At 35.6% G+C, this 22,831-nt stretch overlaps 1 protein-coding gene across 2 annotated transcripts in view; it reads right to left on the bottom strand.

Annotated features, from left to right (window-relative positions):
* The window catches only part of ROBO1 (roundabout guidance receptor 1), a 1,210,998-nt gene that overhangs the window by 91,915 nt on the left and 1,096,252 nt on the right, over nt 1-22,831 (bottom strand). The window lies entirely within an intron of this gene.

Here is a 22,831-nt window from a genome sequence, read left to right as displayed (position 1 = left end):
GGAATCAAATGCCTCTTTCATTTACATAGGCAAGGGCATGTTCAAACAGAATATATATGGAAATGAGGGAAAATTTGAAACATCTGCTCATCCTGACATTCTAAATACTGCCAGCTTTGTCCAAACTGTTTGATTTATACCGATTTAAATGGCTACTTCATCCAGCAGTAAATAGTGTCAGAAAATTGTGTCAATTACATTGAATACAATGGTAGCTGAAAACATTAGGTGTGCTGATGGAGTCACTTCTGGGGAAAAAAAAAGGTATTTGTTTTTGGGCTGAGCTTTGTGCTTGGAAAAATGTGCACAGAATGTAAGTCTTTTTACCTACTGTTTACACTTTTCAAATTCATTTCGTATCAGCTGTCTGAAACGCCTAATTATTCTCCTCTCTTGTCTCAGTTTAAATTGAAGCGAATGAATGCTTCAAGCGACATTTAATAGTTTCTACAGGACGGGGTTTGTCTACTCTACTTTGTAAGACTTTTCCATTATTTCTAACCTTCTCTTTTTTTAAAATTTTATTATTATTATACTTTAAGTTTTAGGGTACGTGTGCACAACGTGCAGGTTTGTTACATATGTATACATGTGCCATGTTGGTGTGCTGCACCCATTAACTCGTCATTTAGCATTAGGTATATCTCCTAATGCTCTCCCTCCCCCCTCCCCTCACCCCACAACAGGCCCTGGTGTGTGATGTTCCGCTTCCTGTGTCCATGTGTTCTCATTGTTCAATTCCCATCTATGAGTGAGAACATGCGGTGTTTGGTTTTTTGTCCTTGTGATAGTTTGCTGAGAATGATGGTTTCCAGTTTCATCCATGTCCCTACAAAGGACATGAACTCATCACTTTTTATGGCTGCATAGTATTCCATGGTGTATATGTGCCACATTTTCTTAATCTAGTCTATCGTTGTTGGACATTTGGGTTGGTTCCAAGTTTTTGCTATTGTGAATAGTGCCACAATAAACATATGTGTGCATGTGTCTTTATATTTCTAACCTTCTCTTTAAAAGTATGTTGAGTTACTTAAATCAATCACTTAGGGAAACTCCTTAATGTGAAGATGAATCAAATTATATTCAGATTATGTTCACAAATGTCATCAGTCTGCTCACAAGAGTATAATTTCTTTGTTAATGAAGGTCAGTATTTGAAATGATACTTTTCTTTGACTTAATATTTCTTGGTCAGTTGCATCTAATATACATATATATGTAAAATATATTTTAATATATATAAAATATATAAAGTTATAGATTTTATAAATTTATAAATGTTAATAAAATAGCTGAAATGTCCCTAAATCTGGGTATTTGAATTTATAGGTCATAAAGAAATATTAAAAGCTACTTAATATGCATATTAAAAACATGTATATATTTCAAATATAAAGCCCCTTTAAAAAAAACAAGTACGTGTAAAACGACTTGATGATTGCATGGTGGCAAAATTGAAGAAAGTAATTAGAACTCCCAGCTTCTAAATTAGTGTTCCTTTTTCTATGCTCTTTTTTTTTTTAAATTGAGGTTTAGTAGAAATTATAACATTTGACTAGAAAATTATAGGAGACCCGAAAAATCAGGTCGAAGGCTTTCAAATGTCCTCTAACTTCTAGGGAAGAAAATACAAAGTTAGGAAATATAGTTTAAGTTCAATTTGGTTAACACTGAAGTTCTAGCTTATAATTTTTTTAAAACTGTGATTGTAATTGAATGGCTTACTCATGAATTTAGCAAACACCATCATTACCCAGGTATAATAACAGGCAAGTGCATCATTGCTTGGGGATTTTCCTCCAGTACAAATCCATACAGGAGCATTCTATTCCTTAATTAAGGGCTGGAATAATTGATGTCAAAATCAGACCAAGAAATTGAAAGAATTGACTGGATAATAAACTAAATTCAGACTGGGGTTTGGTTTGCTTCAGTGAAAGAAATCCAAGTGATTAATTAGATGAGTGGGAGAATATGACTTTCCAATATGCAGGGAATTTGAGTAGGAAAATATAAATGTTCAAACCACTTAGTTAAGTAAAAAACTTCGGGTGGTCTCTTTCCTAAATCTCAGAAGCATGTTTAAGAATGTGTGCCAGAATCTACGTTTCTTTTATAAAATGCCAGTTCTCCTCAAACCTCAAAGACTTATTTGAGAACAAGGAATACAAACCCTTATGCTAAGTACATTCATCCTGAAGCAATCCTTCCACACAGGATATTTGCCTGGAAACAAATTTACTGTATTTTGTAGGCATATTCTGAAGCCAACATCAACAGTGACATCAGCCACAAGACATGTCTTAGAAACGTAACTTTTAAAAACCCTCTTCTATATCTATATGTGTGTTAAATATCAGTTGCAGTAGACGTATCTCTAAGAAAAAAAAAATAAATGCCCTAAATATGCTTCTATCTATCAATCTGTCATTGTTATCTATCAATTTAGATTGAGAAGGCCATTCATTAAATGTGTCCACTTGATGTTTATGATGAAATTTTGGAATGTTTTTTGAAAGCTACAATTTTTAATTTAAACTTGCTGTAATCAAAAATACGTGATCATGTTACCAAGATCATTTATGTTCAGGGGTGAAAATTTGGAAGATTAGACAAAACGGAAGAAAAGAAAAGCTACCCATAATTCTGCCATAGAAATTGGGTCATACTATACAAAATCATTTTAAGGACTGTTTAATAAACAATAAGCAAATTACCTTTAATTACTGAACCAATCTCAATTGTTTTAAATTTAGACTATTTCTAATTTTCACTGTTAAAAATAATGGTAATGTTAACATCCACCTGACAAGTATAATCAAAATTATTTGCTAGCTGTAGAGTTACAGGGTCTGAAAATCTGCAAAGATCCAGAGTGTATTAATAAGTATAGCTAAACCATGCTCAGGAATGCTTTTGATCAACTGATACTTTCATTAACAGCATACAAATAGCTTTTTCTCCCAAACCTCACAAACATTGAAAATTAACATCTTTGCCAAACTAACAACGGATTCTCCTCTTAATTAACAATTTTCATTTCCAAATGTGAAACATTTTTCTTCACACTATCTTGTCGTTGAAATCTAATTTGTTGTGGATATTGTGCTCATGAACTCAGACTTTCTGACTTCTAAGAACTGTTGATAGGCTACAGTTTTAGCCCTTTCTCCTATATGTTGCAAATATATTTTTCCACTTTATTAATAGTCTTTCTAGTCTAGGCATTTTTGTTGTATCAATAAAATTATATAATACAGATTATATAATACATAATAAATTATATAAGTATTCAACTCAGTTATCATCCTGTGCTTTTATATCTTCATTATGTTACATTTATATTTCATTCTCTACATGTATTTTTGTAAGGTATCCTATAGAAACCTATTTTTTCAAATAGCCAGATATTACATTATTATTGAACAATGCATCCTGTCAGTATTAATATGAAAAGTCGCTTTTATAATATTATTGTAACTTTTTGTTTTTTTCTTTTTCTGAGGCAGGGTCTGGTCTCACTCTGTCGCCCAGGCTGGAGTGCGGTGGCACAATCATGGCTCACTGCAACCTCTGCCTCCCAGGTTCAAGCGATTCTCCTGCCTCAGCCTCCCGAGTAGCTGGGATTACAGGCACGCACCACCACACCTGGCTAATTTTTGTATTTTTTGGTAGAGATGGGGTTTTGCCATGTTGCCCAGGCTGCTCTTGGCCTCAAATGATTCACCCACCTTGGCCTCCCAAAGTGCTGGGATTATAGGTGTGAGCCACCATGCCAGACCTATTGTAACTTTTTAACTTAAAAATAGTGAGAGAGATTCTTTTAGGGTCAAAGTTATTCTCTGGCATACCCTTTTGCATATTCATGTAAAATTATCTAAAAATTGCTTTCTAGTGACCTTATGAAATGATTGGACCTTCCTCCAAGGTAAGCACTTAGAAACTCGATGGCTCATTTATTTATGTGGGGACAAATGTTTATCAAAGTACACTTTGATAAACTTTGGACACATCCTGGGATTATTTCCTACACAAAATAAAATGAATCTGACACACAGAAATGAAAATGAGTGCAAACAGTCCTAAGGGCAAGGCTATTATTCACCAACAGGACTTTTAATGACTGTTATAGTACAATAGTTATAAAAACTCAGAGAGGCATACATGAATTCACAAATATATTTTGAACCAAAAGAACCAAAATCATTCTCTGCATGTATTTTTGTTTAATCTTACGATATATATATATTGGAACAGTACTTAAGCAAGATACAATCCTATCGCTTATTTCAGGAGAGAAGGAATAAAAGGATGCAGATTACACATCATTTAATTTCATAAGATATAAAGTTAGCAACCCCGTTACCTTTACTCTTTTCACAGTTACCCATACTTCCTGCAGACTTTATTCTGTGCAGTCTGTCTTTGTGGCCAATGACAAGTGAAACATGAAGGCTGATTGGTTGAAGGACATGGAAGGGTATGGATGGAAAGGGGAAGAGAAGTTCCAGTCACAGTGACACGGTGATGAGAAGATGGCCAATAAAATGTCAACTTACCAGACCCAACTAAAACAAAACAAAAAAAGAAAACATGGAATAAATAAAAATAAGGAAACATAAAATGAAACAGAAAAGTAATAAGATTTGACTTAACAACGATTCTTCTTTTAAGATAAAGAACATGTTAATATTTGAATATATGGCTCACACTGTCCATGGATGAATATTTGTTAGCATTTTAGCTATAATCACAATTAATTTAAGAAAAATAGAAATGAAGCTTAACTTCTCTACTATGATTAAATGGCAGAGCTACAATGAATGAGAGCTATAAAATTATAAAACATTTTAAAATAACTTTACATTTTGCTACCAGATGACAGGTTAGAGAACTAATATGTAATGGGTTTAAAAACATTATAAATCTTAGCTGCTAAAACTACACAGAAATCAAAAATTGAGTATTTTAGAAAAAAGAACATTAAATCCCACAACTCCATCATCAGTTCAATTTTTAAAAGGTGTATACTGCCAATAATATTCTATGAAACTGAAATCCATGCTTCTCATACGCAAATAGGCATGAGTCACCCTGGGAGCTGGTTAAAATACAGATTATGATTCTACAGGTTAGCGGTGTGACCGGAGATTTTGCATTTCTAAAAAGCATCCAAGTTTTGCTGGCCCATGACCATAAGTTGAATAGAAAGCCTACAAAAAGGTGTTGCATTTAAATTCTTGAATATTTTTAATTGAGATGGTGCATAGAAAAAAGTGAATAAATTACGAGAACTAAGAAAACTTTATAATCTTATCTATATAAATCATAATTACATTTTCTGTTTTCAATGTTGAAACATTAGGCATCTTAATAGAGAAAGCTCAAATAATATATATTTAAAATACTGGAAATGGTTATTTTGTTTCTATTTTATAAGCAAATACAATTACCGTCAAATGCAGAATTTTTTAATAATAGCCCCAGTAGAAACCTACAATATATTTTACTCAAATAAATAACTTCCATAGCTTTCAGCAAATCAAAATTAATTAGACCTGATACACATTCCTATAGTTTAAATAAATGCTAAAGAATGTTGTTGTTAAGTGGTACAGTTATAAAGCAAAGATAAAATTTCTCTTGCATACTTTTGTCCCACATGCAAAATTCAAAGGCAATTTAGAAACGTTTTTAATTCACACATTCCCTTCAACAGGAGTGAAATAATGTCTTTATTTTTCATTACACAGAAAACAAAACTAAGCATAGTTTTTCACTCAGTCAAGTTAGAAAAGTTAAAAAGAAACTTTCTCATTTACACAGGCTTAATGTTTATTATAGCATCACCAGTTATGCTACCTAGACTCAAAAACACCGAATGGATAGAACGTGGTTACATTTCTTGACACCTTACAGATGATGCCTTTTAAATGACAGTAGGAAGTATTTAGGCATTACCAAAGAGAGGACGTGACAAGCTGTAACAACAGAATTTTGCTTTGAGATAACAAAAAGTTATAGGATTATCGTTTGGATTAATCTGTGAACATAAATTTGATCCCATTAGACTGAAACAGTTAAAATAAACCCTTATTTAAAGACAGAAAAGTAGAGAAATGATTCCTAAATATTTTCACATATTTTCAGTAATTTAAAATTCCTAAAACATTTCAAAAATATATACTAAAAACAAAAAAAAATTGGAAAGCACCTAATTTAAACATTTTAAAGCACCCTTTTCTTGCTTATAGTTTTTACTAGCCATCAACCCATAGGAGTAGAATCCTTTTATTAATTAAAATCCGGTGGGTTTAAGAACTTTAGGCTGGGGTGGGGAGAGGGGGGAGGACTAGCATTAGGAGATATATCTAATGTAAATGACGAGTTAATGGGTGCAGCACACCATCATGGCACATGTATACATATGTAACAAACCTGCATGTTGTGCACAAGTACCCTAGAACTTAAAGTATAATAATAAAGAAAAAGAACTTTAGGCTAATGTATTTGCATATCACATCAGTGACAGATGATAATTGAAAAATATTTTAGGCTGGGTGAGGTGGCTCACGCCTGTAATCCCAGCACTTTGGGAGGCCGAGGCAGGCGGATCATGAAGTCAGGAGATCGAGACCATCCTGGCTAACACAGTGAAACCCTGTCTCTACTAAAATTACCAAAGTTACCCAGGTGTGGTGGCACTCACCTGTAGTCCCAGCTACTTGGGAGGCTGAGGCAGGGGAATTGTTTGAACCCGGGAGGCGGAGGTTGCAGTGAGCCAAAATTGCACCACTGCAGTCCAGCCTGGGCAACAGAGCAAGACTCTGTCTCAAAAAAAAAAAAAAAAAAAGAAAAGAAAAAAGAAAAATATTTTATAGCCTATTAAGGATCTTAAAAGTTATCTAAGAACATCATCTAACATAGAAGCTTCTAAAACATCAGAGGTTTTGGAGAGGAGTCTATCCTGAATGGTCATTTAAGCTTTTAACAACGCTGATTATCAAGAAATGAATCCTCTTATCTAAAGGAAAGCCTGTCTGTTCAGAATTTCACCCCCCTTTCATTTGTTCTACTTTCAGTAAACAAATAGAAGTCATTAATATGGACTATATAAAATCCTTTCACTCACTTGAAAAAAATTACCATCCCTAACTTTCTCTGCTAAAGAATAAATTATAGGAATTTAAGTTTTCCTCATATTTCTCCTTTCTCTACATTTCTCCAAAGGTAAGGTAAAAGGATTTCCTTTCCATACAGAGAATATGGTCCTTTCTATGAAACAGGCAGATTTTAATTATTGTCCTGTTGGGCATGGCAGAAAGAATCAGAAAAAAAAAGCAGAGTAACTTGGAACCTGTTCATTCATTATCTTCTAACATTCGACATTTATGGGAGGCTGCACTCCTACGCTTCTCACAGCCCTTCTCAACTTCATTCCTTTCTGCTTTTAAGGTTGGAAGCACCTGTATCCCAAGTCCCTTTTCCTGCTAAGAGAGGGGAAAAGCCTGTCTGTTTCTGTCTCTAATAAAACTCTAAAATGTTGGCACTGGATGCGACCTTAGAACTTACCAGTCTAAACTTCTTTTGCATAAGAAAACAGAAAACCTAAATTGTTAAAAGAACTTTCTCAAGGTCACAGGCGGTTCACCATAGACTGGCTTCTAGGCCTCCTGACAATATCCAACTCTCTGTACAAATTTTCCTGCTGGTTAATCAGTTAGTGGTGAAGAATATTCAATAGGATATAAAATACATTTGATTTTACATTTAAACTGCCACAAATAGTTAACCTAAAATCATTACTACCAAAATCATTACTACATGCATATATATATGAACTGGTTTTAAAGAATTCATGATGTTAAAAATATTTTAAGAATATTTAGCTATGTTTAAAAAAGACCTGGAAACTAACAGGTGATAACACAGACTTAATGCTGCTTGAAACATTTATTTTTGCAATTAAAAAGTACTGCAATCATTTTTAAGGGTAAAACAATTTTAATTATTTCATCACTTGAAATCTTTATATGTTGAACAAAATATCCATCTTTTTTGAAACATCAAAACAGTATATTTTGACAAGAACCCCCCTCTCTGTCTCTCTCTGTCACACACACACACACACACACACACACACACAGCCACTACCATTTAGAATAAAAGATTTTCTTCCTTTTTGAATGTGATATCATAGTGTTCAAAATTATTTGTTTTGAAATCTTTTGTATACTAAGAATATATATTGCTCAGACAGTAATCTTTAGGTATAAATAAGATAAGAAGACAGACAGGAAGTAAAAGAAAGGAAGGAAGGAAGGAAAGAGGGAGGGAGGGAGGGAGGGAAGGAGGAAGAAGATTCCTCTTTTATATTCTATCTGCTTGTCACATTCAGGAGACATGTGTATGAGTCAGAAAGATGATAAATGTTTGGAAAAGCATTATACAGAGGTTGGAGGAAAAGACGTTTTTCATCTAAAGAAAATAAGTTAGTTGAACAGATCCTTAAGAAGTCTTCAGATTAGGTCTAACAAGTACCGGGACCAGCCAATTTTTATAACTACCAAGTCCAGAAGAGAAGATGATAATCGGCCTGAATACCAGCGTGAACAACTTACAGAAAGTCTAGAAAAGAAGCAGTTAACAGAAAAGGTCACTGAACCGTGAATTGGTTGCCAACTATGATGTCTCTAGAGGTCTTTTAAAATAGGATTTACTTCCATTAGGCCACAACAGTTTAGATAGAACCGTGTCTGGCAAAGGGACAGAGAAATTGAATCTTCAAGTGCTTTCAGTGCTATGATTTTAACTGTATGGAGATTCAGAAGCATTTAATTTTTAAAAAATACGACAGAAGATTGCTACAGTATTTGGGTCTAAAATAAGTATTACAAACTCCTAGACTGACTCTATAGAATGTTACTGTAAAGCGAATGGATCTACAATAGGACCCATCCTATTAGTAAATATCAGAGAACAGCTGCTTTTTTTAACGGGCTAAATATGAAATCATCTCGACTACGGAATTCTTCTGCTAATTCATAGATATAAGTTTTCACTGGTAGTAGCTAAATTCTAATGAATCCTTAAATTGAGGCGATTTTTTCCCCATTCTCATCTACAGTACTTTTGAACGCAGAGCTCAGTTAACACATCTGATACACTAGAATTGTAAATACCACATTCCAGAGAATATGAATGGAGTAAGGTAGTGAGTTAAACAAAAACTTTTGGAAGAAACACATTTTTATTCAAATACAAGAGCCCAAATTCTCAAGGAGTAAAGCTATCTATATTTGAACTGACAAAATCCAGTCACTGGTATGTTGGAAAAATTATATACATAGAAACTCAAGAATGACAATATCTGTAACAATTAAAAACTCTCAGGATATTTTAATACTAGGTATGATTTCTTTTGGGGGAAACGATTGAGTTTAACTTAAAAGCCTGTCATTATGTCTTTCAACTTTTAAGACATAAAAATAAAGAGATAAAGGAGGCCATTTTTAGAATATATTTAATGGATACATAAAATACTATGAACTTTTCACCTCTTCTTAAATATCTCACATTATTCTGTAGAACAATGGTTCTGGAGACAATTTTTGCTGTCACAACTGATGTGGGGAAGAAGGCAGAGAGCTACCAGCATTTAGTGGACAGAGGCCAATGATACTGATAAACATCCTACAAAGCCCAAGACAACCTCCCAAAACAAAGAATGATGTAGCACAAAATGTCCACAGTGCCAGGATTCAGAAGCCCATCTGTAGATGAGCCATTCAACTTGAAGCTTATCAGAATACTAACATACATTTATTTCACCCCATATATACAAAGTACCTCGCACAATGCGTGACATATCACAGGTACTCAGAAAAGGTTAGTACTCTTGCTCTTATTCTTCCTTTCTAAAAATATTGTCACTTCCCCAAAAAAGCAGTTAACAAACGTTGGTAGTTACTTGTCTACTAAGGAATCCACAATTCAAATGCAACTACCCGGCAATCTACGACAATGTGCATGTCACCCAACACATATCTTAGGACTATAATTTTGATGGTAATATTCCCTAGGTCCGCTTAGCCAGAAACCTACATCTTTCCTGTCTTTCCGCCTGGAAATACACAATCAACCAGCAAATTCCATAGTGTTTATACTGTACACCTTTATCCATTCCATCTACCTTCTTCTCTCTTTATTGCCACCATTCTGGCCCAAGCTATCCAATAGCCCTCACCTACTATTTTGGTCTTGTCCAGTCACAATCTTATAATGTAGTCAGAGTGATTAAAACAAAATAAAAGGTTAGGCCCAGTGGCTCATGTGCTTAACACTGTGATCCTAACACTTTGGGAGGCTGAGGCGGGTGGATCACTTTGAGGTCAGGAGTTCAAAACCAGCCTGGCCAACATGGGGAAACCCCATCTCTACTAAAAATACAAAAAAAAAAAAAAAAAATAGCCAGGCATGGTGGTGGGTGCCTGTAATCCCAGCTACTTGGGAGGCTGAGGTAGGAGAATTGCTTGAACCCGGGAGGCGGAGGTTGCAGTGAATCGAGATCACGCCACTGTGCTCCAGCCTGGGTGACAGAGCAAGACTCCGTCTCAAAGTAATAATAATAATGATAACACAATTACACTTTGTTCTTGTGTTTTGTTTTTTGCTTAAAATCCTTCAACATGGACCCATCGCTTTTAAAATAGAAAACTAAATTCTTAACATGGCCTTGCTGTGTGACAATTCTGTCTTCTCATATCACCTCTTCTCCCTCTCCTTGACCTAGCCCTACTGGCTTTCTTTCAGTCCTCGAGTACACCACACACCCTGTGGCCTCTAGTTCTGTTTATACTGTACCCTGGGATCTTCCCCTTTTTCACCCATATAATTACTATTCAGTCCTTAAAGCTCAGTTAAAAACATATTTTTTCAACAAGTTATCTCTAAAGTGAACTAAATCCTATCAGAATGCTACCTATTTTCATAGCAACCTTAACTTTCCTCTCAGAGCACATATTATAGTTAAAATTATACATTCGTGTGTTTTATGTCTCTCCAAAATTAGCCTGTGTGCTCCACGTGAGCAAGTATTTACTCACTTTGTTTGCCATTATTTATCTAGAACTTCTCAAGGTGAGGCTGTTACTCACATTTTAAATATCGGTTGAAAGGTAGAAAACATGACAGTAACGTTCCAATAGCCCAGTTGAAAGCACTTAGTCCTATTTTTAAGAGTCCATTTTTCATATTCTGCTGATACTATAGACATTTGTGTGTTTCTCTCTTCTTCGCTAGGCTATAATAAGCTCTGTGAAGATGGGATCCATGTCTTATTTATCTGTACATCCTTCATAGTACCCAGCGTACATAGAAAGTGCTCAAGTATTGAGCATAGAAAGTGTTTTGTACATAGAAAGTGCTCAAGTATTGGTTTATCTGAAAAATTGGAATGTCTATCTTTAAATGGCATATTTCATGGAGGGTCCAGAGTTAAGGTAAATGATGACAGAATGATAACATTACTCAATTGGTAGTTAAACAACTTTGGATCAAGATCCTCTCCAAAAGGAATCAGGCCTGTGATCCTGCATAAATTACATAAACATTCTCCATCTCGGTTTAATAGTAAGAAGGCATCAGTCTTAGTTGTGTGTCAGATCATATATTAGGAACCCCTTCAGCAGCTCTGTAAGGAATTATTCAATATCTCGATTTTGCAAAAGAAAGAAAATGAAGATTAAGTAAATTTCATAAGGTCACCTATCAAGTAAGACAGGGAGTATCGGAATTCTGCTGGTATCTCCAGATCTTTTTTTTTTTTTTTTTTTGAAATGGAGTTTAGCTCTTGTCTCCCAGGCTGGAGTGCAGTGTTGCTATCTTGGCTCACTACAACCTCCGCCTCCTGGGTTCAAGTGATTCTCCTGCCTCAGCCTCCTGAGTTGCTGGGATTACAGGTGCCCGCCACCACACCTGACTAATTTTTGTACTTTTAGTAGAGACGGGGTTTTGCCACGTTGGCCAGGCTTGTCTCGAACTCGTAACTTCAGGTGATCCGCCCACCTCGGCCTCCCAAAGAGCTGGGATTACAGGTGTGAGCCAACGCACCTGGCCTCTCTAGCTCTTAAAATGTAAAAATAGAAACTGTTTACTACATTGGATGACTGGTTTGTAATTTTAAAAAGAGTTAAACCTTACTCTAATGTAATTTTGGTTCTGAAATGTTTTGTCTCCACGACCTAAACAAAATGACTTTTAACAAGAAATGATTTAAATGTACAATATATGTATTGATATATTAGATGAACATAGATACATAATTGCTCGTATATGAGCAGTTCCATACTTAATAAAAAGGTTTTGGGGAAAATAACTTGTTCTGTATTTTATTTTCTTATAGAAACAATGATAAAGCAGCCAATTCCATGTCTGAAAAGTGATGTGATGCAACATTTTAGAACACTCACTGTAAATATCAAAGGCAGTGTGAAAATAAATGCTTTATAAGCCCCTATCCATGTCTAAAGTTGAAAGTTTCAACAATCTAGCACAGAGTTATATGATTTAATGTTTATTCTCAAGAAACCTAAATCAGGTCAAAATTATTTATTATCAATTATATTTAGTGATTAAGTACGTTCCAGGGGAGTTAAAAGCCTAAGGAAAACCACAAAAGCACTTCTCATCTCTTCACTAATGACCTAAAAGGCACTGTGTGAAATGACTATTTCACCATCCACAAAATAACTTTTTAAAAGCGCCTTTGTAAAATGGCCTATCTATCAGGTTGAATTGTGCAATGCTCTAAATCCTCCCCTAATAACATCGACCACACAAAATAAATGTCCTAAAGCTAACTTTAACAACCATTTATGGATTTTCCTACCCTCATAAATCTGTTATAAAGCAATTACTCAGCTATATTTTGTCTTATACTTATTTTAGTATTTTCTGCAGGTGTGTTTATACTGGCACATTATTTATCAAGTCATGAGAGAAACAGCTTAAAAGCAAATTAAAGTGCTCATGGTATTTTAATCAGTTTTGCAAACTTTAGGTATACTACAGTGTGAACTTCTAATTTATACAAAATATTTTTAAAGACTAACATAAAAAGAATTGCTTTGTATTTTTAAATTACTAAGATAAGGCTCAAGGGACACCAGGTGCTATGTAATGGTCAAGTGTAACTACTCTAATGATGACCCTGATGTTTGGTATTTGCTAAAATGATTCGCCAGTCTAAAAACAAGAATTCTATTCAGCCTAATGATTCATGCTGTGTATATCTATCAAAATATTTAAAACCATAGCAAGCAAATAATAAAAAATATCCATACATATGGATGCATAAACAGTCACAGTTTTAGTTATCTTGTGTATTTAGTTTACTGAAGATTCATCATAAGGTAAAGGTGTTCTTCATGTCAACAGTCTGCAATTATTCTCTTTTAAATAATAAAATATCTTGATCACTTTATGTGCAAACAATTCTGGATAAAATACAAAATATTGTGTGAATCAACTTAGAATTAACTTTTTCACATTGAATGATACTAACTCTGACAAAATAATTCCAAGTCTTAAAATTATGTGAGGCTGTTAAAATGAACATTTTAAAACATGCTATCTCTCAATGATAAGAGCAAAAAAGTAATTTATTTCTCCAAATTTCATTCTCAGGCTGAGCAGTTGAGATTTGATATATCCATACAACTCAATTACATTTTTCCACATTGATGCCATTATTTCAGAATGTTGGTTTGGTTACTAAAGACAGTTGCTCAGTTATACATCTAGATAACTGGGCAGTGAGAAAACCTTACCCACTGTTATGTAGATGAATAAATCACAGTAAAACTCAGACCATCATGGAAGGCCTATGATGTGCTATTTACTAGTGTGGTGTCGTGTCATTATTTGTCACTGAATCATCTTATGCATCAATTATTTCTTGTACCTGACTGCTCAACTTATTTCTTCAAATATTTGCCTGGTGCACACAATTAAGAGAGCATTTCAAATTCTCTGTAGGAAGGCCATGAAGTGAATGCCTTTCTTTTGATTAATTTTTATGATTTATATCTGTTTTTTTTGAAATAACTGAAAGCAACCCAAAATCTTTTCTCGTGGATGAAAGAAATGTAAGAGAATCCCACACATTCATCAATCATTAGGGTTACAATGGCTGTTTCTTTAAGCTATAAGTACACAAGAAATTCTTTACTTTATTCCTCTAGAGAAAAACAAAACAAAACAAAACAGCCAAGAATCATAGGCCAAAACGCTACTGGGTCTCAATCAAATGAAACACCACAAAAAAACCCAGCAGGAGTGGTGCTCAGCATCCTATTTACGCCACTGGATCAGAACAGTTAGGAGAGGGAGTAATTCTCACAAATCACTCTCTTGTTAAATCTGTAGTGAGACTTCATTAAATCTCTTGGTTGATGGCATTTTACTTGCAGCCTGCTCACAAAGGGCTCAACTGGCAATACTGATTCTTCAAAAGTTTCCATCACATCTTGTCTTTTTCGATTTTCTTTTTACCATAACAAATCTCTTTCCCCATCAGCCCCCCCGTCTTCAGTTGAAAATTTTTTAATCCTTATTTTAACTACAAAATAAGAAGAAGAGGAGGAGGAGGATGAGGAGGAGAAGGAGAAGAAACACACACAAACCTCCACAACAAATCCCTTAAGGGTAGCATTTTGAATACGACTCTTGAGATTAGGATTAAGAGTATCCATACATACAAGCAGTGTAAATATATATTACATTGAATGTGTGTGTATATACATATACCTACCCAATATATATAAATATTTACCAGCATTTTACATATATATATATGTATATATATATATATATATATATATATATAATCCTCCAACCCCTGAAGCACTGCTTACTGTAGCACTAGTGACTTTAGTAGGCATCTGTGGATTGCTGCCACATGTCATTACGGGTCATTCCCTAAAGAACCAGTCTGCTATGTCTTGCTAGAGTCTGGCAAAAGCAGCACACACATATCAAGGTCCTTAAAATTGTCAAATAAAGCTTTGGGGGGGGTCTCATAATATGTGTTTCATCAAAATGTTGATGAACTCACAGTTCTCAACCAAGATCTTGGATTATACTAAACCTAAGTTGACTCTGCAAAAAGGTCCCTTGACACTATTCGTTTTGGCTTTGACTCAACCACATTAATGGTCAGAAACAATACACTATTATATTGCCAGATTTTCTCAAATCAGCAACTTAAGGAAGCTGTTCCAACAAATGATTTAAACGAAGTCTACATTGAAGAAAGGAAATGCAGAACTGAAGGACCCCGTTTTTTTCTCTCATTACTTATTTTATGCCTAGCTATCATACGAGCTCCAAAAAGTCCTGTGAATCTTACACAAAGATCTCATAGGCTGACAGAAAGTTAAACATAGTGAACTCTATTTATGGAAACCACAGACTTACAAAGCAGGCCTTCTTTCTTCCAGAGGTGTTTGTGAATGCAAGTTTTTAAAAGTTTATCCCCTACTGGCAATAAAGTCTACAGTAAGCTATATTGTTTCACTTTTACCTAAATTTTAAGTTTACAATCTAAAATAATTATCTAATCGTTCATGAAACACACACACACACACCCACACACACACCCACGAGTCTGGACAACATAATGAGACCTATCTCTCCAAAAAAAAAAAAAAAAAAAAAAAACAAAACAAAAAAACGAAAGAAAAGAAATTAGGTGGGCATGGTGGCATGCTTCTGTAGTCCCAGCTACTTGGGAGGCTGAAGGGAGAGGATTGCTTCAGCCCAGGAGGTCAACGGGGCAGTGAGCCATGATTGTGCCACTGCATAATGGGTGACATAATGAGACCCTGTCTCAAAAAAACAGTCATACATTCACATAGTATGTTACATTAAGATTGGCATGTATCTTGATTATTGTCAAAGTTGCTAATTCACGTTAGAAAATGATCAAATGCGGCCGGGCGCAGTGGCTCACGCTTGTAATCCCAGCACTTTGGGAGGCCGAGACGGGCGGATCACGAGGTCAGGAGATCGAGACCACGGTGAAACCCCGTCTCTACTAAAAAAATACAAAAAATTAGCTGGGCATGGTGGCAGGCGCCTGTAGTCCCAGCTACTCGGAGAGGCTGAGGCAGGAGAATGGCGTGAACCCAGGAGGCGGAGCTTGCAGTGAGCCGAGATCGCGCCACTACACTCCAGCCTGGGTGACAGAGCGAGACTCCATCTCCAAAAAAAAAAAAAAAAAAAAAAGAAAATGATCAAATGCATATTTCTTTTTGTGGATTACGCCTTCTGATCCATTGTTTTCCAGATTAAATTATATTGAAGTTATTTCTGAGTACAGTATATCTAAATTTGTTTATATTCAGTTAATTCAATTGTTCCACTATATGGACTACATGGAACAGGCAGTGATGGGATTCAGTGTTATTCATTCTATCAGGAAATTTAGCAGCATTGAATATAGCAGGGAGGGATAATAATTATGTTAAAGTACAATAATAACCAGACTTCACATAAATCAGCTATAAAAAATGTCAAATCTCTATGGACAAAATAACAATTAACAGGAATCTGATGAATTTTTAATTTTGTTTTGGAGGAAGCTGAGAAAAACAATCATAGAAACAGTAACAACAATTGTATTTGCATAAGCACCCCGTAATCCACAACCCACTTCCTTGGGAATTCAACTATTTTATTCATTAGTTTATTTTCCTATTAGCTGATGGATATTTATATTAGATGTACACTCATTTTTCAACAGATGAGAACTCTGAATCTCAGAGAAGTTAGGCGATTTGTCTAGGATTCAACAACTGGTGTGTATCAGGATGAGCACTTTATTCACTCACACAGAAAATGTTCCAAGAACATCGAGGTTTCTGTGTTGGTTAACTTTATGTGTCCATTTGAGTGGGTTAGGGGATACACAGACAATAGGCAACATGTTATTTCTGGGAGTGTCTGTGACGGTGTTTCTGGAAGAGATTAGCGTTTGACACTGTACCTGAGTAAAGAGGTCATGCCTTCACCAGCGTGGGCTGGCATCATCCAATCCGTTGAGGGTCCAGGTAGAAAACAGGCAAATGTGCTATCTCTTCTGGAGGTGGGACACACATCTTTTCCTGCTCCCCCAATGTCAGAATTTTGCTCTTAGACTGAATTACACCACCTGTTTTGCTAGTTCTTCCCCTTGTAGATGGCAGATGGTGGGAATTCTTGACCCCCCATATCAATACTTACAATAAATCTCTTCTTATTATCTCTATATGCTATTGAGTGTATTTCTCTGGAGGACCCTAACTAAAACGATGTCTCTGAGACTGCAGTAAACAATGAGACTAATAAAGCAAAGTCAGCAAAGTGTGTGCCTAAGGAACTCACAGTCAAGCAGTTCAGACACTGAAATCCCATTAAGGGCAGTAGTAGGATCCGATGGGTAGGTGAATGGGAAATACCTAACTCTCACTCGGATGGGGAGTGTCTGAAAAGCTTGCGGGAGCATGCTTATGTGAATCAAGTTCAAGAATAGGAGTAACTAGCAAGTAGAAGATGGGGCAGGTGGGGCTGGGGCATTTTAGACCAAGGAGCCAACATAACAAAAAGCCCAGAGATAAGCTACGTGGTGGCGTATACGCGAAAAAAATACAGGAATATAGCATATTATACTGAAGTGGGTAGCAAGAAAGGAGGCTAGCATCATCAAAAGTATTTTGGATCTTACCCTGGAGAGATGGGAACCATGGAAATCATTTACGGAAGGAATTAATATCATTAGAACTGTGTTTTAGGTAGATAATCTTCTTAAAAATCTTTTTAAAAATTATTAAAAAAAATTTTTTTAACACTGGGTCACACTGTGTTGCTCAGGCTGGTCTCGAACTCCTGGGCTCAAGTGATCCTCCTATCTTGGCCTCCCAAAGTGCTGGGATTATAGGCGAGAGCCATCGCACCCAGCTTTTTTAGGTACATTAATCTGTTGTGTGAAGAATGGATTCTACGAGACAAGGTGGAGGCAAGGTACCTGGTTAGAAGTTAATAGTTTCCCGGAGAGATGCTGAAGGCCTAAAATGCAGTAATGATAAGAAGGTAAGGGAGGTGGTGAGAGTTGAGAAATAGGTAAAAGGCAAAATAAGTAGGATTTTGTGATGACTGATTAAGAGTAAGATATGGGAAGACGGGAGCATGAAGGATAAAGAGTAAAGCTGTCGACTGGCTGTGTGTCTGCAGGTTGCATTGCCAACAAGTGAAATAAAGAATATTAGGGAACTCAGCTTCTGATGTCTGGTCTGCTCTTATTTTCACTTCTTCACTATTATATTCTGCGAACTAATGCTTACAGACTGAGTTAGTAGAAACTAAAAGGCTCAGACAAACCTCTGACAGCTGCTTCTTGTTTTACTGAAAGTTACAATTACTCTTCAACTCTGAGTTCATTGGGACAGTAAATAGGGGTCAATCATAAAGTGCAGTGTCCTAGATATTTCAGCAAAGTTTCTTTTTTGAAGCATGTAGTTTACTAGCAGCAAGGAGAGAGGCTCTAGGAAACATCCCATTAGTGGCAATTAAGTCAGGCAAAAGACAGCACGGGTCTTTTCTGTCTTTGTGTCTCCCTTGTTGCATGTCAATCTCATACGTTAAGGCTCAGACTCCCAGAAGCTGTCACCGGCTAATCAGTCCTAACGAGAAAGTTTTATGCTCCTTCACTGCACACTTGGCATTAATACTTAGGGGAATCATCAGACAAAATAACAATTCTACAGAATAGAATAGAATGCACATTCTTTTGATGTTTTAACATTCCTATTGTATGTCAACAATAAATTTAAAGAAATAGCAACATTATTCATGATACTGTATTTTATAGTTAAAAAAAGCTGATGAAGTTGAGAGACCAGAGTGACTTCACATCAAGAGAAGAAAAGTGGACAAGCTCTTATGAGAGAAGAGCTGGGATGTCACAGAAATCCCATGCATCTGACAACAGAGCATCATCGGGTTTGGCAATGTTTGGCACCTGCCTTTTCTCTGAACAGAGCTTCAAAAATTGACCCATCCTGTGAGAAGCCTGGAGAGGAGTATAGTGGGGTGTGAACTGAGATCTAAACGTACTGCTTCCTGTGACTGGCTGGCCCTGCACTCAGGCCTCAAGAGAAATGAGAAGACTAAGTGTCTTTTAGTTCCTGTTGTGAGAGAGACAAACAAAAATGGCATTGGATTTTCTTGTATTTCAACTCGGGGAGATAAAAGGTGATGGCTTGGGAAATGGGTGGTGTATGGAAGTCTGTGTTCAGGCCATTTTCGGTTCGGTTTCCTGTGACTGATGGGACACAGCGATGGGAACATGATCACTCTGGTGATAGTCACAAATTTGCTTTGGAAATGAAATTGTGACAGTAAGAAGAGCTGCTTTATCTGTGAAGTTACAGAAGGAGTGGAAAGATTAATAATGCCATCTAGTTTGCGCTGTTTAAGCAATGAGTATCACCGAAGCAAGGAATCACAAGAAATCTTAGAGGCTGAGGACAAACTCAGAAACAGGAGAAACTCAAACTTTAAACCAGGTGGCTTTATCACCTATCTTTGTTTTGGAATAGCACTCCTCAAAATTGGAATAATTTAAAAAGCTACCAAAATGATTGTCATTGAAAGTAAATAATTTATAAATTTTATAGGGTTATTAATAATTGAATAAATAGATTTTTTCATTTTTAAGTATTTTGAAGCTGTATTCACCATGCTTTTCCTAAAGTCTACTTTGAACAAAAAAAAAAGCATTCGCTTTTCTTTTTAAATTAATCATTTTAGCTTAAAAATAAAAACAATAATTTAATTTGACCATCATCTGATTCTAAGAAGAACCCGAAGGCCCACCTGGTAAGCATCTAATAAATACATAATGTATTTAGATTAAGATAGCAAAATCATATAAAAACAAACCTGCAACCATTCTTGAATACCAAGGGGAGGCATAAATTTTAGCAGTTTCAATGACACGCTGTTTAAAAACGTGGCAGGGTGCCTCTATGCATCTATTTTGTTCTTGCAGATTTTACCCTTTATAGGTATGTCACAACCTATAAAATTGTTATAAATACTGTAGTATATATCTTTTCGTCTTAAAACATGGAGCCATTATGCAACACGAAACACCACTTCAGTGAATAATTCATTCCTTCCAAGACAGAGCCAGCAATCCTAACACTCGTCAAACTGAGATGCTACAGTTCAAAAATAACAATGTAATAAACCAAAATAGAGGTGATATGTCTTTAAAAAGATGCTTGATTTTGTTTGTGTATTTTAGGTTCACACAAAGATTTCTTGAAAGAAAGGTATGTAAATATTATACACATGGAGAGGAAACAGGGATGCAGACAAACACTAAGTATAAATGTAACAACACTGATGCTTAACATTTATAGGTAATGAACCTTTGCTTAGTTTAGAAAATGATGTGAGGTTCAGGTTTACTGAACTTTCTGGCTAACTCACAGTTAAGCAGAAACATTTTTCTGTTGAAAATTACCCCAAACAGCATTGTCTCACCATTTTGTATTGGTCATATAATGAACAGTAATTATCCTTCAATAGGTCATTACTGCTGAGCCTTTGGGTCTAATTCTGAGAATTAGCTTCAATAATATATCAATATTGGTATACCATGTGTACCAATACGCAAGTTAAAGGAATCAGGATATTATTTTATTGCCTAAATATTTACAGAGCCCAGGAAAAATATATTTTTGGCCCAAACTTCCTAATATCACCAAAATTTTATTACAGTTTGCCTCTTTCCTAAGTAAAATAAAACCTGCATTATTAAGTAATCAATATCTTATTTGATTCAATATTTTAATTTGACTTTGGCATTCCACTGGCCAGGGACAAGTAATCCCACGAATGTTACACCAAACGCGATACAGGTTTTAGTGGTGCAATTACTTTCTATTAACAGGGTGCAACCTCATATTTCATCCATGTTTTGGAATGATCATTAAGGAGATAAAGAAGTTTTTGAGGATATTTGCTCATGGGTAATCTTACCAGTCTCTGTATGAATTGTGAGAAAGCACCACTATTTTACAGAGAGAAACAGAGGCACCAAGAATCTAAAAAATTAGAAAACAGTCACTCTTAGAGATAACGGGACGAAAATTGTGACAAAAAACCCTGGGCTGAACGTTCTTCCATGACAATAACACTCCAATGCACATGTAATGCAATCTTTTTGATTAATTTTTCTTCCAAAGTGGTCATAAATTTCAATAATTTATCTACTTATTTTCCAAAACTTCAATACATATCTAGGACTAGCTTCACTGGCACTAGCAAAATCCAATACATTTACTATAATAGCCCATAAGGATTTTTATTTTTATTTTATTTTTAGAGGCAGGGTCTCAATCTGTCACCCAGGTTGGAGTGCAAGGTGGGGTTCACAGCTCACTGCAACTTCCCACTCTTGGGCTCAAGCCGTTCTCCTGCCTCAGCCTCCCATGTCGCTGGGACTACAGGTGCACATCAACATGTACGATTGATTTTAAAATTATTTTTTGTAGAGACAGAGCCATGAACTCCTGGCCACAAGCATTCCTCTGCCTCAACCTTCCAATAAAGGTTTTAAAAAATGAAAATGTAATGCTTTATATTTGAGAAATGCCTTTAATAATCTGTTACATAATAAATTGTCATGACAATATTAGTACTTCAGATTTTTCATTTACAATAGAAGAGCCACTGATCTAGAATTATCTAAAACTATTTTTCTTACCAAATAATAATTATTGAAATTAAGCAATAAAGCTATCAATAATAACACTCGTAAGTATAATGCTGTTTATTTACAAAATATTTACTGTGTAAGAGATAATATGTTAAATATCCTTACACAAAGGTTGGTATTACTGTGTCCATTTTACACATGGGTCAACCGAGTTTCATGAAGTTTATGTAAACTCTTCTGGGTTACATAGTAGTAAATGACAGAATCACGATTCACCTAAATTCTGTCTGATTCCAATGTCCATTCTCTTAGCTCCACCATTATCTTTAACACACTTCTTCTGCCTTTCTGAGTCTCAAATTATAAAGACATTTGAAAAAAAAGTCTGGTATTCTTTCTGTCAGTTCATCAAGTAACTCCTCATTCCTGAGGTTTGTGAAGTTGCTTGTTTAAAAATAAAAATAAATTTATGTGCTCCAACCCAGACCTCCTAAATTGGCTTTTCTATAGGCCATGCATGATAATCTGTATACTCAATAAGTAACTTCCGGTAAGTTTAAGAAACAGTGTCTAGCCCTAGATTTTACTCTGTTCCCTTTTCACCATTCTTTTTAAAAAATACCTTTCATTGTATATATTTAAAGTATACAACATGACGTTATGAGATACAGACAGTAAAACAATTAACTGTGCTCTTTCAAACACAGGTCATAAGGCAGCATCATCCATAAATGGCAATCTCTTCAAATTTGATCAAATGGAGCTTACTGTTGGCACTCAGAATCAAAGCTACCAGAAGCTGCTTGAGTGTTCCCTAGGATGTCCCTGTGCTATTTCTTTCTTTCTCTTTTTTTTTTTTTTTTGAGGCAGAGCTTCGCTCTTGTTGCCCAAGCTAGAGTGCAATGGTGCAATTTTGGCTTGCTGCAACCTCTGTCTTGCAGATTCAAGCGATTCTCCTGCCTCAGCCTCCAGAGTAGCTGAGAGCTGCATGCCACCACGCCCAGCTAATTTTTTTTGTATTTTTAGTAGAAACGGGGTTTCACCATGTTAGACAGGCCAGTC

The sequence above is a fragment of the Hylobates moloch genome, unplaced genomic scaffold (genome assembly GCF_009828535.3).
Source record: "Hylobates moloch isolate HMO894 unplaced genomic scaffold, HMol_V3 SCAFFOLD_4, whole genome shotgun sequence".
In the NCBI taxonomy this organism is placed as follows: Eukaryota; Metazoa; Chordata; class Mammalia; order Primates; family Hylobatidae; genus Hylobates; species Hylobates moloch.
Note: the sequence above shows the minus strand (reverse complement) of the source record. Positions and strands in the feature narration are given on the sequence as shown.